The 26,489-nt window shown below is 45.7% G+C and overlaps 1 pseudogene; it reads left to right on the forward strand.

Annotated features, from left to right (window-relative positions):
* Nucleotides 1-12,622: 12,622 nt before the first annotated feature.
* LOC140691684 (alpha/beta hydrolase domain-containing protein 17A-like) lies at nucleotides 12,623-25,466 on the forward strand (annotated as a pseudogene).
* The last annotated feature ends 1,023 nt before the right edge of the window (nucleotides 25,467-26,489 follow it).

A 26,489-nucleotide genomic window follows, 5' to 3' on the forward strand; every position in this document is an offset into this window, starting at 1 on the left:
TCGATGTCCTGGTGCTCTCAGGCTTGGGACATCTTTTCATAAAGGTAGGTTATCACATAAAAATAAAAGCCATAGCAATGAGTTTGGTAGTCTTAAATTTTATTTTAAAATAAACTACAAAGGGAAAACTACTGTTAGCATGGATCTTTTCCCCACAACACTTATTAAGTTAGACAATATAGTGCAGAAGACAGTTTGGGAACCATTGGGCTAAGAAATAATGAAGAGGTCATAAGTGTATTTTTAAGGAAGGGACTTCGAGGTTCCATGGCAGGGGCTGGCAAACGTTTCCTGTAAAGGAACATACAGTAAATATTTTTTACTTTATTGGGCCCCACGGTCTGTGTTGCAACAACCCAGCTTTGTAGCTGTGGCAGCAGCCACAGGCAATACGGTAAAGAATGAGCACAGGGGTGTCCCAATACATCTCTGTTTACAAAACCAAGATGGGGCCAAAATTTACCAACCCCTTTCATGGATACAGTGTCCTGGAATCTCTTTCAGCTTTCTGCTGCCTGCTGCCATTAGACACACTCGTTGTTGACACCATTATACATCTGAAGGCTCCTTTCAAGGGTAGCAACTGTTCTGATGAGCTAAGTCAAAAACACACAAACATAGTTCAAAGTTTTGCAAGACACAAAATTCTGCTGTATCCTAATTATTGTGTGTTCACATTGAAAAATAAACTATAAACTGAAAGTTAGTTACTATTTCTCTGGACTTAAAATTACATAAATATTTACAGTATACAGAATAAGACTCATTGAAAGTAATGTATATATTTTACTGATTACTCTGCATCCCATTACTTTTTACTGAGGGCTAAATGAAGACCTAATGAAAACAAAATCTCTCATTTTAATAGGTTTATTCCTCATAGAACAGCTTTTAAAAAGCATAATTAAATGGAAAGGTAATGCAAGTTTTAGGACCTCTAAAGAATGCTGGCTTTATAAGTTAAGGCATTCACATTTTGTGTCTACCTAAGTAAAGCTACTTTTGATTTAAACTTTATGATTTGACTACTGAGTAAGCAAGGGCTTCTCATGTCAGAGCCTGACTCTGAATGGCTTTCCTAGTGACAGCTACAGAGTAAGTTACCTGGAATGAGGAGCCCTCCCTTCTGTAATCACATTCTCTCATTGGCAGCTTGAAATGCAGACTCTTTCAAAAAAATAAAATTAAGGGATAGGGTGGAAGGGGAGTAACCAAAAGCCTAGAATGAGAATAAATTAAAATTAGACACTGCAAAGCAGAACTAACTACAAACCTCTCAGATGACCATTCCTTACATTTTGTTTTAGAACCAGGCAGCGCAAATGATTCTTCACCACAATGCAGACCTTAAGAGTGAAGTGGAAGGGACCTAGCATAGGAGAAACACTAATGTTTTTGTTCTGTTTACTACCCGGGTAATCTCATTGTTTGGAAATGCTCCCCCATCCACTGACTTCATAGAAAGACATTAAAAACTCTCAGAGACGAAACCTAACTCTTTAAAGTACAGCCACACCTTAATGTCTCTAAAACTAAGCATTGAAAGTAATCTGAAATGGAATTATACATGGAAGTGTTACGCACCGTGACTTTTTGCTATAACTCTTGTCTCAGTCAAGCTCCTAAGGTTACTAATGTTTGAGGGACCATTATTTACTACGTGCCAGGAACTGCTAAATCTCTCATAGATTGGCTCATTTAATCCTCAAAACAAACCTGAGAGTCAGGGACTATCATTAATCTGCCCCCACCAAGCAGGGATAAAGAAATAGACACAGAGGTTAAGCCATCTGCTCAGTTAATACATCTGTGAAGAACTAAGAACAGAACCCAAAAAGCTCACCTACAGAGCCCACGTGCCTAGTCACTGCTGTGTGTCCCTGAATACTCTTAACTTCCCAAGCACTCGAAACACCTGGTACCAGGGGTTGGCTGGTGCAGAGAGAAATGACCAACGATGGAGCACAGCTGCCAGGAAGCCGAGGGCCTCCAACTGGCGGCAGCAGTGGCAGCAAGGCCTGCTTCTCCATTGCTGGGAGCAAATGAGACTGTCCTTCCACAGTCCCGAATGGGATTTGGCGACAGAGAACTTTATGGAGCCGTTCGCTGGGTGACCTAAAAGCTTAGGATCCATCTCCTTTGCTGCCCGAGAAGGACGCAGCAGAGTAGGAAGCTTTGTTATCAGGAAGGAGAGCCTCACCCCCACCTTTAAAGAGGTGCTTCCCCAAATCTCTGGAGGACAGAGATTGTCCTCTCTAGGGAGTAAAGTTTCTATTTGACTCCCTGAAAAGGGCAGGGTGTGGGGGACCCTCAACTTTTGTCTCTTCCGGTTAAGCTGACAGCATAATCCACTCACCCCCACCTCAGGTGGTTCCGGCTTTGAACAACACCCTTGGGGGCAGGAAGGCTGGGGAAGAGCGCAGTCCATTCACAAAGGCAGGGGTGGGCACGGACACCCCATCCAGCATCTAAATGCTTTTTTCAACAGTCACCTCAACCTGCAGCCTGGGCCAGCTGTCCCTCGGCTTCTCCTTGTCACAGGTGCATGCTGCCCGCAGCCCGTGACAGCTGGGGGCTGGCTTCATGTTGGAGTCCACCCTCGCCTGCAGAGCCCCTCTCACATCCCTGGATGGTGGCCTCAGCTAACAACCACAGGCAAAGGACACTGTCTTTCTCCTTCATCTCCATCAGTGATGGGGAGAACCGTGCGGCTGGGCTGCGGAGCCTGTGGCCGCCCTTTCACAGAGCACAAGGCAGCCGTCTCGCCAGAGGGCACTGCTGGGCCGCTGCGGGGCTCCGGTCCCCACCACCCCCCCCACACCCGTACCCAGGCCTGAGCAGGGTCAACAGCCAGTCCTTGTGGGTGGGCTGGGGGAGGGGAGGAAGGAAGCAGGAAGGGGGAGGCAAGGGGAAGGGGGGTAATGAAAAAGAAAACGGAGGAATGGAGGATTCGGGACTGGACCAGGTGATGCTCTCAGCTCGGGGGTAGCGCCTGTGCCTTCTCTGCAGACATCCATTCATCTGAAGACACATTTGGCGCTCTGGGGCACCCAGCTTCCTGTCTTGCACTAGCTTCTTGAACTCACCAAGTTTTGTGATCCTGGCAGCACTAAGTTCTCACACCTCAAGGGCGAAGTCCTTGTCTTCAAGGCTCCTGACGAGGCTGTGACACCAATAATCCCATCCACACACACCCCCTCCCAGAGAAGGGAGAAGAGATGGTTTAAGGACATTCTCCCGAGAGTGCAAACGGCATTTCCATTTCTATCTCTGAGGGAATTTTTGTCACTTGACCACATACAGAGACCTTCAAAGGAGTCTGGAAATTATGAATCCTTTTTTAAAAATTGAAGTAGAGTTGATTTGCAATATTTGTTAGTGTCAGGTGTACAGTATACGGATTCTGTTTGATGGCTTTTTCCTTACAGATTATATTTCATTATGGATTATTACAAGATATTGGGTATAATTCCCCATGCTGCACAGTAAATTCTTATTGCTTGTCCATTTTATGTTCGGTAGTTTGTGTCTGTTAATCCCATATGCCCAATTTGCATCCCCGTTTCTGGCAGCCATAAATTTGTTTTCTATGTGAGTCTTTTTCTGTTTTGTATATAGTTTCATTTCTATTATTTTTTAGATTCCACATATAAGTGATATCATATAGTATTTGCCATAGAGTGTTTGTCTTTCTCTGTCTTAATCTGGGTGTATTGAGACTTGTTTTTGAGATTCAGTTTCTAAAGGTGAGGTGAGACTAGTTCAGAAAGCGCAGTCTTAAACACGCCCATCAAAGAGCATTCCTCACACCCGTGTGTTCTGGGTACCTGTGGCTGCATGCTAAAGCATCCCAAAGCAATGATCCTCTCTGTGTTCAGGATTCATGGGTCAGGACTTTAGGTAGGACTCAGCTGAGTGATGCTTCTGCTCCCGGGGTTGGCTGGGGTCACACGGTGGCATTCAGCTGGCAGCAGCCAGTCCCTAGCCCGAAAAGGCTTTTTCCACGTGCCCGAGACTCTGGTGGGCGCAATATGAAGGTCGGCTGGGTGGGCGCACTGTCCCTCTCCACGTATTCTCAGGGCTTCTCCACACAGTCTCCCCCGCGGGTAGCTGCTCTCCTACCTGGTGGCTTAGATGCCGAGTGGGCGATCCATGTCAAAGGGAAGCTGTCGAGCTCTTAGCAATCAGACTTTGAAACTGACATGACAAGCCTTCAATGCAAGAGAAGAGACGCGGGATACAGACGCCCCGTCCTGCGGGAGGGACGGCCGGACAGCGCGTGGCCATCCTAAACCCGTCCTCCGGGGGGCGCTCGGCAGGGTCCTTGTGCTCACTCCTACGAAATCCGAATCACAGCGCTCCAACTGTAAAGTAAATAGATAAATTTTTAAACATCAGGTTTAAGAAATACCCTGGAGAGTTTTCCTAGATACAGATGACTTATAAAAAGCTAAGCTACTGGTTGTATCTACATTGTAGGATTTTTCACAATTTAAATTTTAGGTTCTGGAAGTAATTACCAATGTTCAAAAATATTTATTGTCCTTTTGAGTACAAATAGTCTGTTATCTTCCTCTTAAGTTAGTCTGAGAGAAAAAAATTCTAGGGTCACACCTTTCTAAATATAGTTTGGGTACCAAGCAACTGGATGTTCAGAGTATATGTTGTGTGTGTGTATTTCTAGTTTAGGAAGAGATTAAAAGGACAGGTGAGTGGTCTCACATCAGTGTGCCATTCCTTCTGGGATGAAAATGAAATTTTAAACTTCTAATTTGGTGTTAGATGCAGAAAACAAAACAACCTCAAAATAAAAATAGAAGGCTGACCAAGTGTCATCCAAGACCATTACAGCTCCAGAGACACCCCATAAACCATGTAATCTTCTTTAGTTAAATACACACCCAGAGAGTTCATTCTTTGCTGACTGGACAAGTCTGTTATAACTTTGTAACTAATAAAAGAAGAAAGAGGCCACTTCCAAAAGTTTTATTTGGAGATCCTGAATTTATCTTTAAACCTCCATTCTTAATTAGAGGTCACCTGTACTCTCCATTATTTCACACTTTAATTTTACTTTGAAATAATTTTAGACTTTCAAAAAGGGTAAAATATTACAAATATTGTCCATCTAGCCTTTACGCAGCTTCTCCAAAGACGAATGTCTTATAAAGTCATAGCTCAGTCATCAAGACCCAGGAAGTTAACAGTAACGAGACGTCACTGACTAACCTACAGGCTTTATTTGAGCTTCACCCTTCAGTCACCAATGTCCCTTCTCTGGTCCGGGACACACACTGGGTTTAGTCATCAGCTGTCCTCAGTGTCCTCCAATCTGGGGCAGTTCCCAGCCCTCCTGTCCTTCATGAACTTGATACTTTGGAAGAAGAGGCCATTTTGTGTATTTTCCCTCATTTGGGTTTGTCTGACATTCCTCAGTTTTATGTTTAAATTGCCTTTTTTTTTTTTTCAAAAACACCAGAGACGTGGCTCTGTGCCCTCCTCAGTGCCTCATACTGAGGTGTGTGTGACAGTGATATGTCTCATTATCTGTGCTGTTAAATGAAAGCTTGACTAAAATGATAACCAGCAGGTTTCTTCACTACAAAATTAGTTTTTCTATTTATGAAGTATTTTGGGGGGAGACACAAACATGTGAAAATATCCTTTTCCCCATTATACAGAAATTTTGGCCACAAACTTTGGCATCCATTGATGGTTTTTTTCCTCAAAGGTTATTACAGTGGTATATGCCAAAAAAAGATTTTCTATTTCCATTATTTTGATACATGTATTAATTGGAAATACTACTAATTGCTTAAAGGAATTCTGGATTTTATTTCCCACTCTACTGTGGCTTGATGATAACAATGACTAAATTTGAAAATAATACTGAGTTTTAGGTTTTGTTTCCTCTCTGTTTTGGGGTAGCTATTATTAGCCTTACTTTGATTTATTTGTGATTAAGGCCATTTTGTAGGGAAGTATTAAGGCTATTCCATCTTCTTTCTACCTGTCTTTTCCTCTTTGTCTTTAAAACTTTTTATTAAAACCATACTACCTTTCTATTTTCCACTTTTTTTCCCTCTATCATCTTTCATGTGGAAGATACTAACCATAATGTAGAAGCTTTGGTTGTGCTACTATTTGAAGAGAAGTAAATTAATTAACAGAAGAGAAGAAAACAGTGTTTTATTTTGATTTTATTTTCTGAGGCAGAAAATTGACACTTTAGTGAGATGAGAGAAAGCAGCTTGGCATGACCAGAATGATCAATAACTTCCACAGCCCCTGGGAAACAGGTCGGAGGCAAAATTCAAACAAACAAAGGGGCCAGTAGGAAAGGAATTAAGTACACAAGTTCAAAACAGAATAACTGGCCCCTGGAGGATTTTTAAAACAGAAGAATTTTAACTGAATCTTGAAATGTTTCTGACATTCTTTGAACAAGAGGAGAAGTAGCCCTCAGGCCATAGATGGAGTGTTTCGGGGAGACTGGGAGGTGTCCCGTGGGAATCCCGCTGCCAAGAGCAGAGTGAGGGCAGGTGCTTGTGAAGACGTGGAGCTGGCCTGACTGGGACTCAAAGGATGGTGGTGGAAGAGTGGTTTCAATTGAAAGAGGGAAAAGACCTGTAAAGTATGTTTGTTTTCATCTGAAGAAGAGTTAAGGACATGTATCTAACTAACTAACTCACTAAATAAATAAATAGAACAACAACAACAAAAGCAATGAATATACGTACGTTCATGTCTAACGGAACAATTGTGCTCCACACTGGAAATTGACACAACATTGTAAACTGACTATAACTCAAGAAAGGAAGAAAGAAAGAAAAGAAAAGAAAAAAGAAAAGAAAAGACAGGACATGTGTCACATGGTGGTATCACCAGTCAAGCTCATCTCAAGGGAGAAAACACACCATTTTGAGGCAGCAGCCCTTCTGTGTCATTTTTTTCATGGGTAGATGGTAGGCATGATTTATTTTATAATCTCTCTGAGGAAGGCAAACAGCCCATAAGCTAAGTCATAGCTGAACATCGGTCCCAGTCTTCACCTCGACATACTTCTGGTCACCATCTGCACAATCTAAAATGCAAATGATTGGCACATGAACTGGCACCCCTCGGCAAAGAATTCCAGACTCCCAGGATAAACTCCAGCCCACACAAGAGTGGTGGGTGCAGGAAGTCTCAGCTCCTGACACCTGCTGCTTCAGTGCCTTCAAACTGTGTAGCTCTCAGTGGACCAGCTCTGCCCCAGCCTTGGGTGGGAGAGACCAGCAAGCTCTGGGAGGAAGAAAGGGGGCTTTGGATCATGCTCTCAACCATGTGCATTTTATTTTATTTTATTTTATTTTATTTTATTCTTCATGTACATTTTAAATGCAGATTTCCAGAACACAGTATCCCACTTCCTAAATATTTCGTCCTGCACTAGTTTAACAAAAGCTCCCACATTGTTGTTTCTTGAACATGTTGAGATGTTTTACCCAGAGGGAAGAGTTCTGGGATGAACAGGGTACTAGCGAGCCCAGAGCAAGCCAGTTTACATCCCTGAATAGACCCACATTTGTGACTTTGGGCATCACACCTGACAACACTTAATGTGTAAGTTCTCCCTGTTTGCAGTTACTTTTCTGAGCACTATTTTTCCTGTGCAAATGATCACACAAATCCTTTTTTAAAAACTTTATAATGTAGGTATTATTGTGACTCCATTTTCATGAGAAATAAAAGGGAGGGAGGAGAGAGGGATAACTGGGAGTTTGGGATTAACCAATACAAACTACTATGTACAGAATAGATTAACAACAAGGTCCTGCTGCATAGCACAGGGAACTATATTCAGTGTCTTGTAGTAACCTGTAATGAAAAAGAGTATATATATATGTATATGTGTGACTGAATCACCATGCTGTATGCCTGAAACTAACACAGCACTGTAAATCCACTCTAAGTCAATAAAAAAGAGGGGGAATGAGGCACAGAAGTTAAGCAACTTACCCTCTGTCATAGGGTTAGCAAGTATGGAGGCCAGGATATGGCCCCAGAGGTGTAACATAATCTAAGTACCCCAACTTTTATTTATTTATATTTATTTTTATGGAAGTGTAGTGGATTTACAATGTTAGTTTCAGGTGTACAGTGGAGTGATTCAGTTACACGTATACATACATATATACATTTTCTTTTCAGGCCCTTTTCCATTATATGTTATTGCAAGAAACTGAATATAGTTCCATGAGCTCTACAGTAGGTCCTTGTTTATCTGTTTTATGTGAAGTAACGTGTGTCTGTTAATCCCCAACCGAACTTCCTTTGATACACCTAGTCTTCATTTATAAGTTACATATATTTCTCTACCACCAATGAGCACCATTTATGAAAAAGAAACACATGTACTCACATATCCACTTTCCCTCAATATTTTGCGACTTGATGAAATGTATAATTCATGGAACGTACCTTTGTATGTTACCTAATGTTGTTTTTGAGTGGAAAGGGAAAATCGTATTTCATAAGCAGCGGAGGCCAAGGAAACCTGGGAGGGACTGAGTCTGAGTGGGGAGGGAGAGGTGGGAGACAGGGGTGAGTGACACACACTGCCAGGAGGGAGCCCAGCAGTGGTGACAGGACACAGAGGAGGGGACAACTACAGCGGCAGTAAGCTGACCATGAACTACTATGTTCTGCACATTTTTTTCACTCTTGGCTCATGGCTTATTCCATAGTGGTGTATTATTTTAAAATGTGATTTTTCTAATTATGTCACTGCTACATGCTCATGAAAAAGACACAAGGCTTTTGAAACCTCTCATAGATGCACCCACAAAGAATGCCAGCTGCCACCTCATCACACGACATTCACCTCTGTTAACAATTTTGCCAACAGGCAGTGAGAAGAGTTAATATTCTGACTGCAGTCTGGGACCCAGGGAATTCTCTGGGACACCAAATGACATTTGCAAATCCTGTGCTGAAAGCTAATGGCAAAATACAGAAAGCCAATAGAGCAAGACCAATAATGACAGGAATTCAAGGACTGAAAGTTTGGATCACTTAACAGTCCTGCATCAGCGATACATTTCCTAATTTGACAATTGTACCAATGTTAGGTAAGAAGGTGGTCTTGTTCTTACACAATATCTGTCAAATCATTTAGTGATAAAAGAGCATAAAGTTCCCAGTTAACTCCTGAATGGGTCAGAAAGTGCAATAGGAATACACATAAATGTAGAGAGAGAGATGATGAAAAAATAAATGGAACAAAAGTGTCAGGAACTGGTAAACCTGAGTGAAAAGACATATGGGACTTTGTACTGTTCTTGCAACTTTTCTATAGATTTGAATTCTATCAAAATAAAAAGTTTTGGCCAATGACCGTTTGGGTCACCTGACCAGGTAAAGGAGTTTAGATCGCTTCACTAGGTAAGACCTGGCTGAGGCCACAGGGTGCTGAAACCACCCCAGAAAAGAGAGGCTGTAAACTGTGAGTTCTGGCCGGCTGGCAGAAGCCCCACCAAGATGGAGTGAATTACTCGAGACTCTGCGGAAAGTCAAGAGAGAGGGAGTCCGGAGGCCACTCTCTGAGACTCTCAAATGCTCCCATGCTTAGTGTTACAATCAAAGGGAAAATCACTAACAGGTGTGAGGGAATGCAGGCATTCAGGGAAAGACAGGGTGGGCTGGAGACTGTAGAAGCCACAATGAGTACAAAGGCTTTGTTTATCTGTAGGGGAGTCATGGGGAGAGGGGCACAAGGTACATCTTTAGATATGTTAGTTACAGAGCAGAGCCCAGCCCCGCCAGGTCCCTGTTTTGGGGATAACAGACTGTCTAACAGCAGGCACGCCCAGCGTTTATAGAGAGCTGAGGGCCTGGGTCGTTGCTCTGCCATGAGCAGAGTGCTATCTAACACCTCAACTGTGCAAGCAAGGCATTGTCTCTGCTTTTTAGGGCCAGGAGACAGGGTTGCGGACGCACAGGTGCCTGCTTGCAAAGCAGTTACTAAGCACAGTTGTTCGTGGTGGCTGGGGTCTGTTACAATTTGTTAACCCTGTCATGGGCTCCCACAGTAAATACCAGTGACCACCAGGCAACCAGCTCAGAAGCGAGGACTGAGGGAAATGCATGCCCGCCCTTGTTACTCTTTAATACAAGGCTCCATACATCAAAGGAGGATATCAAAGGGGGATTGTGACTGAAAAATAAATAAAACATCATCACTCAGAGTTAGAAAAGCAGTGTATGGGACTATCTATAAGTTGAAAAACGTAGAGTCACATCTTGTACAGATTTGTGAGTGAGGTGTTGACACACAGAACTGACTTGACTCACAGACAACAATTCAACCAAGGTTTTGAGAAGGTATCACTTTCAAAAGAATCGTTTGAACTACAAGAGGCTGACTGTTCAAGACTTAAAATGGCCTTTTTGATGGCCATTCCCTAACTTCTGTAAACAGGAAGCAGGTTAGAAGTCTGCATTTGCCCAAAATAATATATTCTGCAGTGTGTTCTCATCTGTGGTTGAGGAGAAGAGTATCTTTCAGAAGATGGAGTCACGAGTCCTAGAGAACCAGGGGTTTAGGAGCCCCACCCTCAGGGCAGGGCCTGCACGTCTTCCCAGTGGGATCACAGACTTGCTCTGTCCCAGGATGGTGCTGCTCCCCCATCGTTTCCTTCTGAAAGGGAGTGTTGATTATGTTTTTCTGGATTTGTGCAGCTCTTGCTTTTGTGTCTGTGTGAGCAAGGCAGAAAAATTGTCTTTATAGTTAATAGGTTTATAGAAAAAGAAGATCCGCATAGAGACAGTGTTAAGATGCTCACCAATCCTAGCGCTGGGGTTTTGGGATTAGCTCCTTGGAGAAGAGGGTGAGAGTAGCTCTTGTGCATGGCAAGAAAACCAAGAGGGCAACTGGGTTAGATTGTATTACTGTCAAAGTATCCCCTCTCCTGATGAGTCCATCGTCACAAGACCTCACCCTGGGCCAAGCAGCAGTTTGGGGCCAAGAAGTATTTGTAGAGATGATGTGTGCTCCTTCTGAGAAAACGCCTTATGAGCTATCAGGTGGTTGTGATGCCACCTGCTTTGTTGTGCCAAGACTGCCGTAGATATTGGCTACTGATCTACCCCACGTCCATAAGTGAAGTGGAGGGACAGGCAGACTTTGGCCAATGTTAAGCCTATGTCTCTGTTTGCCACTGAGATTTTGAGACTGTTTATCACTGCAGCACAATGTAGGAGAATCTAACCAATGCACCAAAAAATTAGTAAGGAAGAATCCATGTCTATACCACAGGCAATAAGGCTGGTGTTAGTGGTGATAATCACTGAACATGGAAAGCAGGTATGTGATCCGTCCACCGATTCAACCAACACTTACTGAAGACAACAACTGTATTCAGGAACTGCGCTATTATTGTTATGATTTCTGATGTCCAGAAATGCACATGAGCAGGTTTTCTTATTGTGAAGCACTGGAAATTAATGATCTAAGACTAAAAGAAAAATAGCTTTGCAAGGGATATATCAAAATTACTGCGTCATCGTGGGCAGCATGTGCCGCTGGGAACCAAGTGTAAAAGTGTGCACGGTAGTTCAGGTGAGAGTCGAGAATCTGTCATTAAGTCTGGTAGTTATTTGGAAGGATGCCCCACATAGGCAGCTTGCAGATCAATCTGCAGAAGGCCTAGCCAGCATGTCTTTTCCTCATGGATTTGAGGTTCTGTGGGTCACATGAATACACACGGGTTTAGCAGGTCCCAAGGAAAGAGCCATGAATTCCCATAAGCTAAAAAGCAGTTGGTTGGCTTAGAAGAAGTCCAATGGCATCCCTCATTCTTATACTAACATCCTTTTGAAAGAGACAACAAACAGAGAGGGCCCCAAACTGACGTAAGACACACAGCATGTGTGAAGGTGATGAAGCTCAGTGCCCTAGTGAGTGTGAGATAAATGGACATCGTGGCACAGAGACCAGCAAGTTGTGACATTTGGTGAAATCCTAAAGAGGGAAATGCTCATGTGGCCAAACATCAATATACTTCTATTAGCTCATTTATATAAGACAGTGGATTGAATGACTGAATTAAAAACACACAAAAAGCAGACCCCATTTTGATTTTGCAAAAAGAATTATTAGAAAATATAATTTTGTAATGTGGGTGGTACTAAGGGGACTGCAGACAAAGCTACTAGGCAAGTTCCAGGGACTTAAATACAAACTGCAGAGAGAGGTTTTCTTTAAGGATTGAGGTGAGAATCTGGGGACTCAGGAAGAGACATTGGTGTTATTTAGGAGAAACAGACACTCTGAGAGGAATTTCATAAGTTCCATTACTATAAACAAAGTAGCATGAAGAGAAAGAAGACAGACTGGAGGAGATCAAGACGGTGAAGTGGGAGGTCAAGGAGCTCACCGCCCCCCACCCCCCAGACACAACTAAAATATACATCTGTGTGTGGAGCAGCTCTCACTGAAAACAAACTGGAGACAGGCAGAAAGACTCTTCTAGAACCAAGGCTGTAGAAAAGGATCCACACAGAGGCAGGTGGGGAGGGAGGGGAAGCAATCAGTTTGGGACCCAACTCCTAGCAAGTGACACAGAAGAGGAGGGATGTCATGGCCGTGGACTCCTCCCTGGAGAATGAGGGGTCCAAGCACATATTGGGCACCCAAGCCGTGGGGTCCGACACCAGAAGGCAAGTCCCCTTAGCTGGTTTGAAAACTGGTGGGACTTACAGGAGGGCTGTAAGAAGCCTAGACTCTGCTCTTGGAGAATGGGTACACACAATTGCTTACTCTCCAGAGCAATCTGCAGAGGAAGTGGACTGAAACTGCCCGGGGCTCTGGCTGGTGTCCTGGGATGGCCCCAGCACCTCTCCTGGCCACACTGGGCATGCACTCCAGCCCCTCTTGCTCCAGGGCAGCTTCCCACTAGGGTGATGGCTGCTGTCGCAGAGGGGAGTGAGCATTTGGAGGGGATGGGGCTGACTGAGACCCTGCACTGCATCTAAACTGGGCAAGGACAGCTGTTGCTGGAGCTTAGAGAGTGGCAGATCAGGACCAGCCTGGAGCTCTGCCTGATATGCTGGGACCCAGTGTCTGCTCCAGCCCCTCTTGTTCCAATCCTGCACCCCACGGGGGCAAAGGTGCCATTGCTGGGAGTGGGGAGAGTGCATGTAGATGGATTAGGACCAGTTTGGACCCTACCCTTATGACTTCTGCTCCAGCAACTTGGGACCAGGGAGCTGTGACTCCCACTGAGTAGCAGAGAAGCCCTGGTTCACACCTGCCTCTGGCTCTAGCCCCTCCATCTCCAGCCCCACCTCCCACCAAGGTGATAGCTGCTATCACCCCTGAGGGGAATATGTGACCCATACGCACTCCAGATCCTGCTCCCCGCCAAAGCCACCGGGTCCAAAGGCTGCAGAGAGAAGCTAGCACACAAGGACACTACTTCAGTACCAGGAGAGGTCACTGCTCCTTCTAATTTCATAAAGACAGAGTAAGCTCAACAAAATGAGAAGACAGAGAAATTTCTTTCAAACAAAAGAACAAGAATAAATCCCTGAAAGAAACGACAAATGAAACAGATAAGTAATCTACCAGGTAAAGAGTTCAAAGCATTAGTAATAAGAATGCTAAGTGAACTTGGGAAAAGAATGGATGAAAACAGTGAAAATTATAACCAGGAAAATATAAAAAAAGAAAATATAAAGAAGAATCAGTCAGAGCCGAAGAATAAAGTAATTGAAAACAAACAAACAAACAACAAACACTGGAAGGAATTAACATCAAAGTCATACAGAAAAATAGAAAAATATTTTGATCTGAAATATAGAATAATGGAAATCATTCAGTCAGAATAGCAAGAAGAAAAACAAATTAAAAAAAATTGAAGACCGTTTACGGGACCACTGAGACAACATCATGTGAACTAACAAGTGTGGTACAGGGGTCCCAGGAGGAGAAGAGAGGGCAAAAAGTGTAGAAAATGAATTTGATGAAATTATGGCTGAAAATTCCCAAAGCTGAAGAAAGAAACAAATTTCCAGGTTCAGGAATCTCAGAGAGTCCAAAACAAGATGAACCAAAAGAGACTCACGCCAAGACATGTCACATTTAAATTGGTAAATATTTAACTTAAGTAGAGAATTTTAAAGGCAGCAGGAGAAAAACAAAGAGTCACATAGAGGGAACTCCCAAGGCCATCAGCAGATTTTTCTGCAGAAGCTTTTCAGGCCTGAGGGGAGTGGCATGTTACATGTAAAGTGCTGACAAACCCACAGCCAACATCATACCCAACAGTCGAAAGCCAAAAGCTTTTCACTTCTTACAAGGAGCAAGGATGCCCAATTTTGCCACTTACATTTAACATAGTGCTGGACCACAGTGCTAGCCAGAGCAGAAAAGAAAAAGATACAAAATGTATCCAAATTGGAATGCAGGAAGTAAAATTGTCATTATTCACAGATGACATGATACTATATGTATAAAACCCTAAAATCTCCACCCAAAAAGTTATTAAAATGAATAAATGAATTCAGTAAAGTTGTAGGATACAAGATTAATATACAGAAATCTGTTGCTTTTCTATACACAAATAATAAACTATCAGAAAGAGAAATCAAGAAATCAACCCCATTTAAAATCAGAAGAAGAACAACAACAACAAAAAAACACCTAGGAATAAACTTAACCAAGGAGGAAAAAGACCTATACTCTGAAAGCTATGAAACACTGATGAAGGAAACTGAAGATGATATAAATAAATGAAAAGATAGCCAGTGTTCATGGATTGAAATGGTTAATACTGTTAAAATGTTTATACTACCCAAAGCAATCTACAGAATTAATGCAATCCCTATCAAAATATTCATGACAGTTTTTACAGGAATAGAACAAATAACCCTAAAATTTAAACAAAACACACACACACACACACACACACAAACTCAAGAGCCAAGGCAATCTTGAGAAAAAGAACAAAGCTGGAAGCATCACACTCCCTGTCTTCAAACTATACTACAAAGATACAGTCATCAAAAAAAGTTTGGTGCTGGCACAAAAACAGAGAAGTAGATCAGTGCAACAGAACGGAGAGCCCAGAAACAAACTCACACACTTGGTCAATTAATCCATGACAAATGAAGCATGGGTATTCATTGGGGAAAAGACAGTCTCTTCGTTAAGTGGTGCTGGGAAAACTGGACAGCCAAAGGTAAGTGAAACTAGAACATTTCACAGCATATACAATAATAAACTCAAAATGGCTTAAAGACCTAAACATAAGACTAGAAGCCATAAAATTCCTACAAACATTAGGCAGATAATCTTTGGCATATATCACAGCAATATGTTTTTGGTATCTGTCTCCTCAGCAAAGGAAATGAAAGCTAAAATAAACGATGGGATCTAAATAAACTTAAAAGATTTTGCATAGCAAAGGCAAACATTAACAAAATGAAAAGACAACCTACTGAGTGGGAGAAAGTATTTCCAAATTATATGATAGATAAAGGGTCAATATCTGAAATATATAAACAGCTCATACAACTCAAAAGTCAACTAAACCCAAACAACCCAATCAATAAAATGGGCAGAAGATCTGATGGACATTTTTCCAAAGGGGACAAGCAGATGCCAACAGGCACTGAAAAGTTGCTCAGCAGCACTCGTCATCAGGGAAATGCAAATCAAAACCACAGTGGGATATCACCTCGCACCTGTCAGAATGGCTAGAGTCAGTAAGACCGCAAATAACAAATGCTGCTCAGGATTTAGAGAAAAAGGAAAAGATATGCACACATCTCAGTATTCATAGCAGCCTTATTTACAGTTATCAAGATATGGAAGCAACCTAAGTGTCTGTCAACAAATGAACGGATAAAGAAGATGTGGTATAAGTATACACACACACACACACACACTGGACTATTTTTCATTTATGAAAAGATTGAAACTTTGCCATTTGCAACAGGCAGTATAGATGGATCTGGAGGGTATTATGCCTACTGAACTAAGTCAGACAGAGAAAGTCAAGTATTGTATGTACAATCACACATACGTGGAATCTAAAAAATAAAGCAAGCAAACTGGTGAATATAACAACACAGAAACAGACTCACAGATATAGAGAACAAAATCATGGTTACCAATGGGGGAGGGGAGGGGAGGGCACGATAGGTCAGGAGATAAGAGACACAGCTACTAGGGATGAAATAAATAAGATAGCAGGGTACACTGTACGACACAGGCAATGTAGCCAATGTTTTATACTAACTTTAAGTGGACTGTAACCTATAAAAGAATTGAATCACTATGTTGTACACCTAAAGCTAGTATAATCTCCACAGATATTTTTAAATGTCAGAGAAGAATACATAAGCTGGTTACTTACAAATGCAACAAATTGCTGAACTATCAGACTTTCACAATGCAATACAGGTGGAGAGCGGATCTTTCAGTGTATATTGTTGTTCCACAGCATTTCATGTCAGACAGCCTTTTGACAGTAAATAATCTATTTACTATTTACTATACATATCTATTCTCAGTTAGCTTTTTATGTATTTACAGGTGAGAAGAACTAAGGAAAAGCTTCTTGCAGTGTGAAAAGACTCAAAGCTAATAACAGCCATTTGCCCCAAGTCAAGACGCTGCTCTGTGCACAACAGTAGAAAGACACGTGGTCTAGTAGGTATCACTTCTGACCTCTTCCTTAGACTGTACTTCATCATGAGTTTCTACTCCAAAAATAGTGGGATATAACGAATGTTCAGCAACAAATAAAAAGGTAATGCAGACCAGAGAGCTGTCCTTACCCTCCCCTTTACAACGAACGAATCCTTTACACTTCTGCTTTGAAGAGTAAAGCAATGTATGTCAAAATCATTTTGGAGGCAACAACATAAAAACAGGGTCACAAATTTCTTTAAAGGTCACAGGATTTCTGCGTCCCTATTGCTTTCTAAGTGTCCTTGCTTTCTTGCTTCACTCTAAAAAAACAAACACAAAACCCAAAAACTGAAAATCAGAGTGATGTAGGGTGGGTGTAGTTTATGCAATAAAGACGAAGCAAAGAGCTAAGTCGAAGCCTTTCGTCTCTAAATCAGAAAAGATGCAAGTTAACATATTTCAGGGTTATATAAAATTTATATAATAAGGATGTGTATGTGTTTTGTTTTCCACTTTACCTGACTTTTCTAATTAAGCTATGACTTTTCTAGCCTGGTATTGTCAAATAATGCGATCTATAAAACACATCGCTGGCTGCCGCGGAGAGAGTGCGCCCAGCCCGCCGTGATACCCGCGAGCTCAGGGCGCCTCCTCTCGCCGCGGCCCCGGGCCCGGTCCGGCCGCCCCGCATCTGCTACTGGGGCTGCTGAGCCGGAGCGGGCGCTGGGGCGCGCGGGCACAGGAGCCGGGGGTGGGGGGGAGGTGCAGCGTCGGACAGGTCCCCCCCAGCCGATGGCGGGGACGGGCAGGACCCGCACGCCAAGCACCTGTACACGGGCACGGGCACGGGCACGGGCACGCGCGGCATCCAGAGCGCCGCGCACTGCGTCACGTTCTCCGCGCCCTGGTAACTGGCTGCACCGCCGGCCTGGGGCTCCACGGGCGCAGATGGGGCCGGGGCCCCGCACTGTGCACTGGGGGGCGCGGGGAGGCGCGGGGTGGGCGGGCGCGGTCCGGGACGGAGGGGGAGAGGGCTGTCCCTGAGGGCCCAACCGTTAAAGGCCGTCCCTCAGGCTCCTGTAACCCCCACCCTTCCCTGCTATACTCGCACCCAGGGAAGGGGAGGGGGTCGTCGCCCCTCGTGGTAGCCGGGAGCCCAGAACCCACCTGTGCCCCGCGCCCAGCCTCCAACTTCTGCGCAGGCGGGAGGCAGCGGCCTGATGTGAGGCTGGGACCCGGGGACCATGTGCGGCCGCCCAGCAACCGGGGGTCCGGCATGGACATTTGGACTTTGGATCCCCTTAGCTCGCCGCCAGGCAGATCCCCAGATTGAGGGTTTAATTGCAAACCAGGAACTCGCGAAGGCATGATTTCCCACTCTGTGCGTTCCTGAGGTGGGAAGAGGGTGCCTGCATTCCCCCGAGTTCTGGAGGCCCCGCCACAGCTCCACGTGGGAGGGAAGCTGTGCTTTTGGTGACAGGACCCACTGGCCCTGGACCCAAGGCTGTCCTCTGGCACCTGCTCCCCTCTGCTCTCTTGGAGCCTGGTCATCTGCAAAGTGTAAGATGGGAAAGGTCACCACCTTGAATTTACGGCCCCTCCTAGCATGGCTCTCAGGTGGGGCTTCAGTGTGTGCTCCCTGCCAACCCCAGAGGCCCTGTCCTGGGACTTGTCCTAGGAGAAGGACTTCCTGCCATTCACACCTGCACGGGGAGTGAACGCCTTGCTCTCAGGGCCTAGATGCCCGGGATGAAGGAGGGTCCCCGTGGGCCAAGCCGACAGCCAGTCTCGCGGCCCAAGGCCGTTTGCAGACTTACGCAGAACTTGGCAGCCCTCCCCAGAGCGGGAGGGGCCCCTTGAGATGTGCCGAAGGGAAGCAGGAAGGGATGGAGAGCAGACGCCCAAGAGAAGCAGCCTGTTCAGAAAACGCGCTGGTGGAGGGTGGAGGAAGCGTTTCCTCTTTCTCCCCGTATTCTGGCTCTTATTTCAGTTCATTTGGAGTTAAATCAACACGTTTTGGTCAGGGCCAGAGCTGTCATTTATTAACAATGTACTATGGGATCCATTGTGTTTCAAGTTCGCAAGAACAAACCGACTTGAATTTTTAGACCTGCCAGTGGTATAGAGAATAACTTTGTGGCATAAAATAACTGATACGGATAATTTCTTTGTGAAGGATTATTCTCAGAATAGCTATTCCAACTAAATATACTAGTTAACGGGAGCCAATTTCAGTGGAATAAATCTGTCCAGGTTTTTTTTTTTTAAAGAGTAGCTGACATGTAGACGTAGTAAGTCCATAAAAAAAAAAAAGAAAACAAAAAACAAACAAAAAAACTCATTGCTGGCAGACCTGAAGTGAGGCTGGAGCTTCATACAGTGGTGGCAGATTATAAATTGGTCAAAGGTTTTTAGAAAACAAAATGCCCTTGGAAATATTAGTACATTTTGAGCATTTCTAGGCATATCTCCTAAGGAAATAATTCCTTAAAATTTAGAGAAATGATTTCATGTAAAAATGTTTACAGCCGACCATGTGTATACATCATGACAAATCAGTGGAATAAATGATGGTGGCAGAGGTAACACACACACACAGATATAGACATATGATCAAATTTTATGCAGTTATTGAAGTAAATGGAATATTAAACAGCATAGAAAAAAGTCCTAAAATAATGTTTAGATGATAGAATAGGTTACAAACCTGTATATTGAAAATTATTCCAGTAAATGTAATAATAATTTGGAGAAACATCACCAAAACATATTGTTGGATGCTAAATGATTTTCTCTTACTTTTCTTCATAAGCTTTTACTCTTTCTCAAAATTTTTAGGTGTATAATGTTTTTGAATCAGAAAAAAACCTAAGGTTTGAAATTATTTTATATTACAATTGTGTGAAAAAACATCTTGATAGCTTTATTCAAATGAATAATTAGACTTTTTTTAATTTAACATTTTCTCCCAATCTGAGAACATTTTGCACTGAGAAGTTTGGGAAGAAGGTGCAGATTTTCTGAAAAATAATTTTTATTCTCTGTAGGACCTTGTCTCTGTAAGCCTAGGTAAGATATTCTAGAACAGAAAGAATATGTGTCAAAACTTTGTACCAGGAGCAACTAGTATAGATTAAGAACAAAGAAAGTAGAATTAAGAGCTCTTCCAAGACTTCTAATAATGAATAGCTCCGTTTCCTCTTTTGTAAAATGAGGGATTTTGACTGATTAATCTACGTATATATTCTTTCATTTCTGACAGAGCATGCTTCTACCGTATTATCTCCAAAACCTGTAATTAGTTTCCAAATTTGCCTCTGCATAAATAGTCCCTCTGAAGTTACTGCTGTAGGGGGAGGATGAAAATCCTGGCGCCTTATGAATGCTCCTCATTGCACAGCCTTTTCCCCTGTGGCCCACAGTCTCCTTCCAAATTTCTCAATCTCACCTTTCAGAAGTTTTTACTTTTACAAGAAGTGGAATTATTTTAAACGAACCATTTGTTTAAGCTTCAAGAAATTATCATTTTGATTTCAAACCACATAATTTTATTCTTGCTGTTCCACTTTGCTTTGTCTTCCTTCAGATATGGGAGCAGAGCGCATTTCCCTCCTTGTGTCAATTATTTTGCATTCCAGTCACTAATTGGTGACTGTTGGGGGCTCCACATGTGTTTCACATAAAGTTGCCTGGTGTGAAGGTCCTCTGGTGTGAAATGACAGACTCCTTGAAAGTTAAAGACAAGGTGCTTGCACTTTGTCTAAAAACAGACATAACTGGAATGAACAGAAATTTACAGCAGCCGAGGGTACATCCTAACAGTAAACCGTGCAGTCGTGGATGAAGGAACAGTGGTCAAGAGCAACTCTCTCCACAGAGAGATTCCAAAAAACAGGACATAACTTCTCTAAAAAGCCTTGCTCTCCCCCCAACCGCACTCATGCTTTTTAAACTCAGCCCCAGGACCCCTCACCACTCTAATCTCCTTCCCATCTCTTCCTTTTTCGAGGGAGAACCCATCTGACGGTGCCCCAGCCCCACACCCGCAGCCCCTGAACCATCACCCATAGTAATGCCCAAAACACCCCAGGAGTGACAGCTGCCAGACAACAAAGCCGTCCTCCTGGGAAGAAGTGGGCAGAGAAGAGGGCACACACCGGTTAGTGGTGGCTTAGTTATTTCCTTTTCTCTCGTCCCCTCAGGGACATGAATGCTGGTTTTGCTGCTGCTGCCCTGGCTACGGTTCCTTCCAACTTCTGTCTCCTCATCACACGGTCACGATGCTGAAAACAGCAGCGTGGTGACCAGATGATTTCATGGCCCCGGTGGGGCTGTGAGCACCATCCAGCCTGGTGCAGGCAGCGCAGAGACTGGACAGCTGTTGAGAATTTTACAGTTTTACGAAAGACACTAAATTTATTTTGCTTTCTGCTGTCACTGCATAGTGTCAGTGACAACTTACCCTCATGCGGGGCCACCATGTACACCAACCCCACTGGGGGTCACTAGTGCCTGGAGTCTACACTCGCCCCTGTTAACTAGGGTCCGTGGTTCTCCAACTATGTGGGGAAAACAGAGATGTCAGGGGAGGAAGTAACCACGTGCTTCACTTCATGCAAGGCCGCCTACTGTCTGGTGTTGAGTTGTGTCTACTCAGTGCTTCCTGCCTGCAAAGAACTCAGCTTATTTATTTAGTTAATTGGTTTCTTTTTGGGGAGGAAGAGGTAATTATGTTTGTTTGTTTATTTAATGGAGGCACTGGGGATTGAACCTGAGACCTCGTACATGCTAAGCATGTGCTCTACCACTGAGCTACAGCCTCCCTCAAAACTCAGTTTTTTAATCTTCCGTTTATATTGAAATATCCCAATGCACGTACAACCAAATGGCTTGCTACTTTCTTTGCACCTTAACAGGGTATGGACATTTTCACAGACTTTTTTTTTTATTTGAATAGGGATAGCATGACAAAAAACAGTAGTTTTTGTTTTATTTTTTGCCTCGGTGACACAGGTCTATCTAGAGACTTGCTTGCTATGGAAGATTTGTTACAAACAGTAGTGTGGAAGTGTGGGTGTGTGTGTGTAAATTTGTTGGGCCTTTTTCTTTTTTTCTTCCTTAAACCCTATTTTCCACCTTTGATGAGCCAGGAAAGAGTAAATTCCTCATAGACCAATAGCTCTTCTACATGTAGGCGATTTATAAAGTGTGAATTGGAGGTGTTGTGCCCATATAGAAATGGACTTCTTTAGGCTGAAATGTTTTAATTTTTAAAAATCTTCTTCAGAAAAAGTTTGCCATGTTTGTGTTTACATTTCAATAAATGAGGAGAAATACAATTTTCATTTCTGTCTTATTTTTGTGAAAAAGCGCCCTTCGAGATGTAGTCTTTTTTTCTGCCCATCTGAGAATTTTAACTTGTGTCACAAGTATTGGAATTTAGCATGTAGAATCCAGAAGTTGCCTTAGAGACGCAAGGCTTGTCACATGTCTCCCAACAGGGTCAGAATTTTATTTTATTCTGCAGTCAGCAACGTGAGAACAGTTAACCTGCAAGTTACCAAGCAGTAAGACTTCTCTTACGATATGCTGTTTGATTTGGATATGGAATACTAGGAAGTAAATTGTAGCTCAGGGGTAGAGCCCGTGCTTAGCATGCATGAGGTCCTGGGTTCAATCCCCAGTACCTCTGTTAAATATAATAATAAATAAATAAGCCTAATTACCTCCCCCCAGAAAACAAAGCACTGACCTCCTAGGTCCACTCCAGCTGCAGTGTGAGCGCGGGCAAGCCCTCCGAGCCGAGCCTCCATGCTGACATCTATGTTGCCCAGCAGGCCCTGCGCACCAGGTGAGCTCTGCACTGCAGCGGGATAGGGGAGGGCAGGCAAGCATTGCCTTACAGGTGATCAGACCAGGTGAAACCAGGTGGTTGCAAGGTGTGCCCCTCAGGCACTCAGGCTGGCTTCCTTGGGGAGGGAGGAAGCCCAAGGGGGTGGGCCTGTAGGAAAGGGAGCCTGTTTGTGGCCACTCTGGGCCACAGGGCAAGGCCTGGCCTTGTGTGTTCTCTGTGTGGTGACAGCCAAGTGCGGGGATGTGGGTGGGCGGGCTTCAAGCCTCCCTGGGGCTGGCCCCTCCTGGGAGCCCCTTGCCTGAGCGGAGGCGGTGACAGGGCCTGGCACTGGTCCCCATAGGAGTGGAGGCTCCACCTGGATGGAGAGGGGTGGGTGTGGGCCCCTCCCAGTTCAGGAGGTGGTGTGTGAGGCCTGTGTGAAAGGGCTCAGCCCCACCCCCCAACCAGGCTGTGGTAGCTCTTGGTGGCGGGGTAGGTGGCTCAGGGCCTCTGTGTCAGGTGCTGGTAATGGATCATGGTCACATCCTGAGGGCAGGGCTCCTCTGGGCCTGGAAGGCTCCCTTGGGCAGCTTAGTACCCAGCACAGACCTGGTGGCTGGTGGGAGGTCGGCGAGCAGAAGCTGGGTCCTCCGTGGGCACGGTGTCCAGCACACACCCACGGGCCTGACTCAAGACAGGGCCATTGTGGTCTGGTCTACACATCCTTCCCTGGACCCCACCGCCCTGGTCATGCAGACCCTGGCGGACCCTTCCACCCCTGTGCTCACTCACCGAAGCACAGTGGCTCCGTCTCAACCAGCGTGTGCAGAGTGCAGTGTGTGGCACTGCGCCCCGGGCTGCTCTAGAGGGAGACGCACCCAGCCCCCACCCTCCTGGAGACTGTGCCCTCTGCCTCCACAGGGCTGGCTGCCCCAGCTCTGCCCTGCCTGGCCCACTGGAGTGACCAGCCCGTGCCAGGACCAAAGCCCACCTGCCCTGGGGAGGCAGGGGCCCTGGTGCCATAGTGATGCCCTAGCAGTCCCTGATGCGGGCCCTAAGAGTGGGGTCCCCTGGCAGTGGGGACCTGTGCTGGGTGGCATGGTGCAAGTATGTGTCCAACCTCGGCCGCTTCAGCCTGTCGCCGCTGGCTCGGGGGGGGGGTCACTGCAGAATCACACCCCACATAGGGATGAGAGTTCTGAGTTCCATCTGTTGGTCCTTCTACCAGCCTTGACCTCCAGAGACCAAATCCCTCAGCCCCAACAGCTGAGAATAAGCAGGAGGGAGGGAGGCTTGGGCCCAGGCCATGATCCGGGGCTGGGGAGGCCTGGAAGAGCCAAACTATCCGGCACCTGCCACGTTTGTCCAGGTGGAGATGGCCAGGTTGCAGCTGGGGGTCCCTGCCTGGAGCTGGGTGATTGGACTGGGCCAGGGCTTGGCACAGCGGTGCTCACAGCGAACCAGAGAGCCGGCCTGGGAGGAACAGCCAGGGTAGTGGGCACAAGGCCAAATGGCATCCCCGAGGCCTGGAGGTTTGTCTGGGGGTTTGGGCCAGAGGACAGGGACAGTGCAGATGGCCCCTGGGTGGACAGGGAGATGGACAGTCTGGCTGCCCAGGTGAGATACAGCCCTTCCCTGGCCACTGAGAGGAGAGGCTCCTGTGGGATCAGGGTCATGGGTGTGTGGGAGGAAGGCCACAGAGACCTCCAGCACTGGAAGGTGGTGAATGGTCCTCGTGTGGTCAGGAAGGAGCACCTGGTGGTATGGTGCTGGATCAGCTGTGCTGGTGTGGGGCTAGGGGAGCTTGGGGTGGCGGGTGGGCCCCAGGACCTGGCCACTGGTAGGGGAGGGGCCCAGAGAAGGAGGTGGCGGCCACCCATTTTCTCTCAGGAGCCGTTGTTCCTGCTCACCTGTGTTGTACTAACCTAACTGGGTATGGGGACACTGAGGGGTTGCAAACTCGCTGAGGCATCAGAGGATACAGCTGCCTCCAATCGCCACCCCACAGCTTGCGAAGAGGGTGGATGAGGGTGGGGGTGAGGGCTGCTGGAAGACACGCCCCCTTCCAGTGCGACCAGGAAGGGCTGTCCAGTTCAGAACAGCAGAGACAGGAAAGTCCCAAGCAGGTTCTGCCCGTGGCCCTGGTCAGGCATGTGTAGGGGTGGGGATAGCTGGATGACCAGGAGGAGCGGGTGGGGCCCTTACAGGTGCACTGCCCAGGTGTGATCAAGTAGATACTCTCTAAGAAACGGCAGAGTGGGGTGGCTGTCGGCCAGCTCCCCTCACACCTATCTGGGTTCTACCTCCTGTATTGGTCCGACCGCCTCCTTGGTGTTGGGGTTGGGGGTCAGGGGAGGGTCCTGGGCCGAGCCTAAGCGTGGAGAATAGGGGACTGCCCCAGGAGGGCGGGCAGTGGGAGGGGTGTGCGCGCGTTTTGTCCCAGCTGATCCTGCCCCCACCGCTGCCAGGTACGGCATCAGCCGGGACAGCAACATCCTGTAGGGGCAGAGCATCCGCACGGTGCCCGCCGTGGACCTGGCTTCGCGGTATGAGTGCGCCACGGTGGTGCTGCACCTCGGGCATGCGCATCGCCTTCCCCGACACCAAGAAGACCTACTACTTAGACGCGTTCCCCAAGTGAGCGCGGGGCGGGGACCCAGGGGGCGGGGCCTCAGCGGGGGTGGGGCGCGGAGGCCTAACGTGACTCCCCGACCGCACAGCATGGAGAAGGGGCCCAAGCTGACGTCGCCGGTGCTCATCATCCATGGGTTGGAAGACGAGGTGGCCGACTTCTCGCACGGGCTGGCGCTCTACGAGCGCTGCCCCAAGGCCGTGGAGCCTCTGTGGGTGGGGGCCTCCGGGCACAACGACATCCAGCTCCACAGCCAGAACCTGGAGCGCCTGCGCAGCTGCATCTCCCAGGAGCTGCCCCAGCCGGCGCGCCTAGCCTAGCGGCCGCCCAGCCACACCCAGACCTCAGCAGTAAGGAGGGGGCGCCAGGACCCCGCGCCGTTCCCGGGGGGCTGCATGTGAGCCCCCGGGTGCTCCACACCCTCGAAGCAACCGGCAGGCAGGAGTCGGGACCTACCCCAGCCCAGGGACCGTGGACAATGTACAGGCGACGGAGCTATGCTCTCATTTCCTTTTGGAAACAGGACGATAGAAGAACGTGAAAGTGGAAATTAAGGATTTAAAAATTTTAGAATAATAATAAAATAAAATAACATAACAGGAAAAAAAACCTAGTTGAGTAAACCTGAATGCAAATAAAAGGATAATAAGGTGTAAGAGACACATACGCAAAGCTCTGCGTAAGGTATCACCCACAAAGGAGCACTGGGAAGACTGCAGAACAGTGGTAAGAGTGTAACAGTGAGAAAATCTAAGAGCATGAGAGGAGGATCGTACCACATATGTGGATAAATGAGGAGACATTTGTCAGATACTCAAAGGACAAGATAATAGTGTGTAAGAAGGAGGCTAAGACATGGAGATGGTAATTTAATAAAACGGAGGAAGAGCCAAACTTAATCAGACAGCTCCTATCGTGTAGTATTTAGCATTCATCTGTAACGTTATCTATAGCCTATCCTGGGTGAAACTGATTTTTGTGAATTTTGCTTTTTACACCACTCCCCACAGGTAACAGTGCATTTGTCATTGGCTTCCCTTATGGAGTCTCTCATGGGTGATTTTGACAAGGTGACTGCTCAATTTAATTACTGTGTAATGAGACATAATTTTTTAATGTATTTGTATGGTGTTCTGATATAGATTTTTCAATGTGTTAATTTACTAAAACCTAAAGCTTATGCACTTAGGGAACTACAGAAGCTGGAGCAATGTCCCTCCTTCCACCCAGAATGCTTAGCTTTTCCATATTATCTTCCTAGTCCTCGTGGATGTTAGCCAAACATAAGCTAGTGTTTGATACAAAATATAAAGTTTGAGACAGAAAATGTGTGTTTTGTCCCC

The sequence above is a fragment of the Vicugna pacos genome, chromosome 36 (assembly GCF_048564905.1).
Source record: "Vicugna pacos chromosome 36, VicPac4, whole genome shotgun sequence".
In the NCBI taxonomy this organism is placed as follows: domain Eukaryota; kingdom Metazoa; phylum Chordata; class Mammalia; order Artiodactyla; family Camelidae; genus Vicugna; species Vicugna pacos.